Raw genomic sequence first — 7278 nt, forward strand, 5'->3', positions numbered from 1 at the left:
ACCTGGGCCACGCCCCCACACCTGTGTCACCCTCAAGGCCACACCCACACCTGGGCCACGCCCCCACACCTGTGTCACCCTCAGGGCCACGCCCACACCTGGGCCACGCCCCCACACCTGTGTCATCCTCAAGGCCACCCGTGCCATACCCAGACCTGTCACGCCCCTCTGGCCACACCCACCTGTGCCACACCCACACCTGCCACGCCCCCCGTGTCCCCTCCCCTGACAAAGGACAGCACAGCGGTGACACCCAAAGGGTCGTGTTGGGATCGTCACACACACCTGGGCAGGTGTGACAGCGACAGGGGGGACACGAGTGATACACCCAGGGACACAGGTGACACACCCGGGGACACAGGTGACACACCTGGGGACACAGGTGACACACACGGGACAGGTGTGACACACCCGGGGACACAGGTGACACACCCGGGGACACAGGTGACACACCTGGGGACACAGGTGACACACACGGGACAGGTGTGACACACCCGGGGACACAGGTGACACACCCGGGGACACAGGTGACACACCCGGGGACAGGTGTGACACACCTGGGGACAGGTGGGACACACCCAGGGACACAGGTGACACACCTGGGGACAGGTGTGACACACCCAGGGACACAGGTGACACACCCAGGGACACAGGTGACACACACGGGACAGGTGTGACACACCCAGGGACACAGGTGACACACCCGGGGACAGGTGGGACACACCCAGGGACACAGGTGACACACACGGGACAGGTGTGACACACCCAGGGACACAGGTGACACACCTGGGGACACAGGTGACACACCCAGGGACAGGTGGGACACACCCGGGGACACAGGTGACACACCCGGGGACACAGGTGACACACCCGGGGACAGGTGGGACACACCCAGGGACACAGGTGACACACCTGGGGACAGGTGTGACACACCCAGGGACACAGGTGACACACCCAGGGACACAGGTGACACACACGGGACAGGTGTGACACACCCAGGGACACAGGTGACACACCCGGGGACAGGTGGGACACACCCAGGGACACAGGTGACACACACGGGACAGGTGTGACACACCCAGGGACACAGGTGACACCCCCGGGGCCAGGTGTGACACCCACTCAGGTGGCGCACATCGTCACCCGTGCAGCGCCTGTGTCACCCCACGTCCGCTCCGTGTCCCCAACCCCCGCAGGGGGCGTGTCACACGCGCAGGGCCGGCCCCAGGTGTGGCACAGGTGTCCCCTCCATGTCACACCTGAGGCCACCAGCTCCTGCCACACCTGCAAAGACACCCCGGGGTCACCTGGAGGAGCTTTGGGGACACTTTGGGGCCGTTTTGGGGATATTTTTGGGAATGTTTTGGGAATATTTTGGGGACGTCCCCCACCACTCCATTTTTGGGCAGGGGGCGGGGCTTTTCCCACCCTTCTTTAAATTTAGGATTTATTCCCCACCCCCGCCCCCCCGCCCCATCCCAAATTTCTTTTAGGATTTATTCGTCCCCAAATTTGGGGGTTTTTAGGATTTCCCCCGTCCCACTTTTGGTTTTGAGGATTTCTTTCCTCCCTTCCCCGGATTTTCTTTTCAAAGCTTCCCCCCAAAAATAATTTCGGGGTTTTTTTCTCCCCCCAGATTTTTTTTTTAGGATTAATTCCCCCCTTTAAGGATTTTTTTTTAGGGATTTTCCCCCTTTTTTAGGATTTTCCCCCATTTTCTTTAGGATTTTCCCCATTTTCTTCAGGATTTTCCCCATTTTTTTTCAGGATTTCCCCTCCCCATCCCACATTCCCCTCCCCAATTCTTTTAGGACACCCCCCTCCCCCCGTCCCAATTTTATTTTTAGGATTCCTCCCCCCAAACTTTCCTTTTTAGGATTTATTCCCTCCTCCCCCAAGAACTTTTTTTTAGGCACTTTCCCCCTTTTTTTTTTTCAGAATTCCTCCCCCAATCCCAAATTTTTTATTTTTTTGGGGGGGGTGGGTGTCTCCATTATCCCCTCCCCCTTTTTATTCCTCACCCCCCCTCCCTAAAATCCCCCCAAATCCCCCCAAAAATCCCTCCCGGCCCCATCCCGATGATCTCATCCCGCCTGGAATTTGGGCTGGGAAAGGGGGGGGGGGAGGAGGCAGTGACGTCACTGGGGGGCGGGACACCCCCACCCCACCCCCCCCGGGGTTGGAATTTTGGAATTTTGGGAATTCGGGCTGAGTCACGGCGGATTCGGGATAAACACGGGATCCGCTGCCCTTATAGGGCCCGAAAACCTCCGGGACCCCCCCCGGAACGGGCCCCCCCCCCGATCCCAAAAATAAATCCCAGGAATTTGGGAGGCCTCAAGGGATCCCCCCCCCCACCCCAACCCTCCGCGGGAAAAAAAAAATCTTAATTTTTAATCTGAAATCGTTTTAAAATTAAATTAAATTAAATTGAAAACTCACCCCGGGACTTACCGGGAATGGTTCAGTCCGGGGGGAGCTGGAAGCGCCGGGACAGGGGGGGGATTTGGGGTTCTGGGGGGGGGAATAAAGGGTCGGGGGTTAAAAGGGACCCCCCCCCCACTCCCCCGAGGATAAAAATCCACCCGGCGGCGTCAATCCGCTGCCGTCCCGTGAATCCCAAAAATTCCCACCCCAAAAAAGGGTTCCTGTCCCATAAAATGGGTCAAATCCTAAAAAATCCACCCCCCAATCCCAAAAAATCCACCCCCAATCCCAAAAAGTCCACCCCAATCCCATAAAATGGCTCAAATCCTAAAAAATCCCCCCAAACCCCAAAATTCCCACCCCAAAAAATGGTTCCTGTCCTATAAAATGGGTCAAATCCTAAAAAATCCACCCCAATCCCATAAAATGGCTCAAATCCTATTAAATCCCCCCAATCCCAAAAATTCCCACCCCAAAAAATGGTTCCAGCCCCATAAAATGGCTCAAATCCTAAAAAATCCACCCCCAATCCCAAAAAATCCACCCCCCAATCCCAAAAAGTCCACCCCAATCCCATAAAATGGGTCAAATCCCAAAAAATCCACCCCCAATCCCAAAAACTCCCCCTCCCAAAATGGTCTCAATCCTATAAAACGGCCCAAATCCCAAAAATTCCACCCCAAAACCGGTCCCAATCCCATAAAAAGGCCCAAATCCCATTAACCTCCCCCCCAAAAAAAAGCCCTAAAAAAATTCCCGTAAAAAAACCCCCAAAAGAGCCCCCCCCCAAAAAAAATTCCCGAAGAGTTCCCAAAACTCCCCGAAAAACCCCCAAAATTGGGGGGATTTGGGGTTTTTTGGGGGCTCGGGGGGGGGTTTGGGGACAGGTTTTTGGGGGTATTTTGGGGCAGTTTTGGGGGCAGTTTTTGGGATATTTTGAGGATATTTTGGGGTATTTTGGGGATATTTTGGGGGCAGTTTTTGGGATATTTTGAGGATATTTTGAGGATATTTTGGGGTATTTTAGGCCATTTTGGGCCAGTTATTGGGGGACAGTTTTTCGGGGTATTTTGGGGCAGTTTTGGGGATATTTTGGGGCAGTTTTTTGGGGGATATTTTGGGGTATTTAGGGGGCAGTTTTGGGGGACAGTTTTTGGTGGTATTTTGGGTTCTTTTGGGGGCAGTTTTTGGGTCACTTTTCGGGTTCTTTTGGGGGCAGTTTTGGGGTTATTTGGGGATATTTTGGGGGCAGTTTTTGGGATATTTTGAGGATATTTTGGGGTATTTTGGGGCAGTTTTGGGGATATTTTGGGGCAGTTTTTTGGGGGATATTTTGGGGTATTTAGGGGGCAGTTTTGGGGGACAGTTTTTGGTGGTATTTTGGGTTCTTTTGGGGGCAGTTTTTGGGTCACTTTTCGGGTTCTTTTGGGGGCAGTTTCGGGGTTATTTGGGGATATTTTGGGGGCAGTTTTTGGGATATTTTGAGGATATTTTGGGGTATTTTGGGGCAGTTTTTTGGGGATATTTTGGGGCAGTTTTTTGGGGGATATTTGGGAGTATTTAGGGGGGCAGTTTTGGGGGACAGTTTTTTGTGGTATTTTGGGTTCTTTTGGGGGGCAGTTTTGGGGTTATTTGTGGATATTTTGGGGGCAGTTTTTGGGATATTTTGAGGATATTTTGGGGTATTTTGGGGCAGTTTTGGGGTATTTTGGGCTATTTAGTGTCAGGTTTTGGGGTGCCCCCCTCCCGCACTCACCGAGGGCCTGGCTGACCCCCCCCCAGCCGTGTCACCTCCCCCGCGCTGGCCCCGAGCTGGGTCAGGACCCCCAAAACCTGCGGGGGGGAGGGGGGGAGGGGAGTTTGGGGTCAGCCCCTCCCCCACAGCAGTGACCCCCCTCCCCAAATTCCCCTTTTTGGAGCTGAGACCCTCCCCCAGGAACTCCAAAATAAAACAAAGACCCCCCCCCCAAAAAGAAAAGGGGTTTGGGACCCCCCGAATTCCCCCCATTAACCCCAGACCCCTCCCCAAATTCCCCCCAAAATCCCCCAAATCCAAACCCCCTCCTCAAAATTCTGACCCCCCAAAAAATCCACCCAAAAATCCCACCGCCCCCCCCCCTCACCTGGCTGAGCTCCTTCAGCCCCTCCCCACAGGGGGGGCCTGGGGGCCCGCAGGGGTGAATTTGGGGGGTCCTGGGGGGTCCCGGGGGGTCCCACAGCTCCGAGGCCCCAAAAGCTGCGGCCAAGGAGGTCAAATTCCCCCCCAGGAGCCCCAAATTGGGGGGGTCGGGGGGTGGGGACCCCCCCAGGTTTGACAGCTGGAGGATGAAAGGGTTAAAGGGGGAGGGGGGAGGGTTGGGGAGGGGAAACCCCCCCCCCCCCCAAAAAACCCAAAAAAACCCCAAAATTCACCCCAAAAATGAGGCCACGCCCACCTGGAGCTGCTTCATCCCGGTTTGGGACCCCCAAAATTTCCCCCAAAACCCTCAGGGACCCCCCAAATCCTCCCCAAATCCCACAGGGACCCCCCAAATCCTCCCCAAATCCCCCCAAATCCTCCTCAATCCCACAGGGACCCCCCAAATCCTCCCCAAATCCCCCAGGGACCCCCCAAATCCTCCCCAAATCCCCCAGGGACCCCCAAATCCTCCCCAAATCCTCCCCAAATCCCACAGGGACCCCCCAAATCCTCCCCAAATCCCCCCAAATCCTCCTCAATCCCACAGGGACCCCCCCCCAAATCCTCCCCTAATGGACCCAGGGAACTCCCCCAGCCCCAAATTGGGATCCAGGGACCCCCCAAATTCCCCCCAATTGACCCCAAAATCCCCACCCCCAGCCCTCCACCCTAAAATGTCCCCAATTCCCCCCTCAACCCCCCAAAGGACCCAAAGACCCCCTAAAACCTCCCCAAATTCCCCCTAACTGACCCCAAACCACCCCAACAATCCAAAACCTCCCCCAAAATCCCCCCAGAGGACCCAGAGACCCCCAAGAACCCCCAAATCCCCCCCAACTGACCCCAAAAACCCCAAAATTCCTCCCAAACCCCCCCCAAATCCCCCCCACAGGACCCAGGGACCCCCCAAACTCCCCAAATCCCCCCCCAAATCCGCCCCCCAGCCCCACCTGGGCCTGCAGCTCCTCCAGGCCCTGCTGGACCTTCCCCAGTTCAGCCTTTAATTCGGGGAGGGTCTCCTGGGGAGGGGGGGAAGCACAGAAAGGGGGGTCAGGGGGGGATTTTGGGGGCGCTTGGGGGTCCCGGGGTCGTTTGGGGGGGATTGAGGAGAAATTTTGGGGGTTTGGGGGGGATTGGGGAGAGATTTGGGGGTTTTTGGGTGGTCTTTGTGGTCATTAGGGGGGATTTGGGGGGTCCTTGGGGGTCCCGGGGTCATTTGGGGGGATTGGGGAGAGATTTTGGGGGTTTTTGGGGGGTCTTTGTGGTCATTAGGGGGGATTTGGGGGGTCCTTGGGGGTCCCGGGGTCGTTTGGGGGGGGATTGGGGGGAGATTTTGGGGGTTTGGGGGGATTTTAGGGGGTCTCGGGGGCTGATGGGGGGATTTTGGGGGTCCCCGGGTCATTTGGGGGGAGATTTTGGGGGATTTGGGGCTTTTTTGGGGGGATTTTTGGACCGGGTGGGGGTGGGGGGGTCCCCCAAAAACCCACCTGGGTCTGGGGGGGTCTCCGAGGCCTCCAGAGGAGTTGGGGGGGGGGTGGGGGGGTCTCAGGGCCGCCCCCCCCTCGGGGGTCTTCAGCAGCTGCAGCAGGAAGGGGGTGGTTTTGGGGGGCCCTTTTTTGGGGTGAGAAAAACGGGATTTTGGGGTTTTTTTTGGGGGGGATTTGGGGGGTTTGGGGGCTGGGGGGGTTGGGGGGGGTCCGGACCTGGTTTTGGGGGGGGGTCTCCGGGGGGGGGGGCAGCGTCCAGGAGGTCCTGGAGGAACTGGAGCTGCTGCTCGGGGGGGGCTGTGCCCTAAAGGGGAGACCCCAGACCCCAAATCCAGCGGGGGAGACCCCAAAAGTCAGCCCCAAAAGCCTCCCCTGACCCCCAAAATTCCACTGGGACCCCCAAAAACCCCACTGGGACCCCCAAAATCCCACTGGACCCCCAAAAATCCCCTCTGGACCCCCAAAAATCCCCATTGGACCCCCAAAAACCCCACTGGGACCCCCAAAATCCCACTGGGACCCCCCAAGTCCTCCCCAAACCCCCCAATTTTTCCGTTCTCCACCCCCTCCCAGCCCCACCAAAAAATCCCAGAGACCCCAAAATTCCCCCAAACTCCCCCAAAATCCCCAAATTCCCCCCAATTTCTCCGCCCTCTACCCCCTTCCAGCCCCCCTAAACACCCAAAAAACCCCCAAATCCCCCCAATTTTCCCTTCCAGCCGCCCCAAAACACCCCGAAGACCCCAAAAATCCCCCCATAACTCCCAAAACCCCCCAAATTTTCCCCAAAATTCCCCAAATCCCCCCAATTGCTCCACCCTCCACCCCTCCCAGGCACCCCAAAAAATCCCAAAAACCCCCAAAATTCCCCCAAACCCCCAAATCCTCCCCAATTTTCCCTTCCAGCCATCCCAAACACCTCCCAAACCCCCCAAATCCCCCCCAAACCCCCCAAAATCCACCCCAAAACCCCAAATCTTCCCCAAAAATCACAACCCCCCCCCCAATTTCTCCACCTTCCACCCCTCCCAGGCACCCCAAAAGATCCCAAAAACCCCCAAATCCCCCCCAAAATCCCCCCAAACCGCCCATACCTCCAGCAGGGCGAGGTCGTCAGCCCTGCAGAGCATCAGCTGCGCTCCCAGTTTGGCCAGTTCTGGGCGGGGGGGGCACTGGTTATACTGG

General features: G+C 57.0%; 1 long non-coding RNA gene across 1 annotated transcript; it reads right to left on the reverse strand.

The window, feature by feature from the left end:
• Positions 1–264: 264 nt before the first annotated feature.
• LOC136284626 (uncharacterized) lies at positions 265–5621 on the reverse strand. The gene is made up of 5 exons (XR_010719243.1): positions 5557–5621; positions 4551–4745; positions 4184–4260; positions 2455–2514; positions 265–1284 (listed from the first exon to the last, which is right to left on the reverse strand). It is a non-coding gene; the product is annotated as an uncharacterized lncRNA (long non-coding RNA).
• Between the last annotated feature and the right edge of the window lie 1657 nt (positions 5622–7278).

This window comes from Chamaea fasciata, unplaced genomic scaffold (assembly GCF_029207755.1).
Source record: "Chamaea fasciata isolate MVZ Bird 193981 ecotype frontalis unplaced genomic scaffold, bChaFas1.0.hap1 SCAF_1191, whole genome shotgun sequence".
In the NCBI taxonomy this organism is placed as follows: domain Eukaryota; kingdom Metazoa; phylum Chordata; class Aves; order Passeriformes; family Sylviidae; genus Chamaea; species Chamaea fasciata.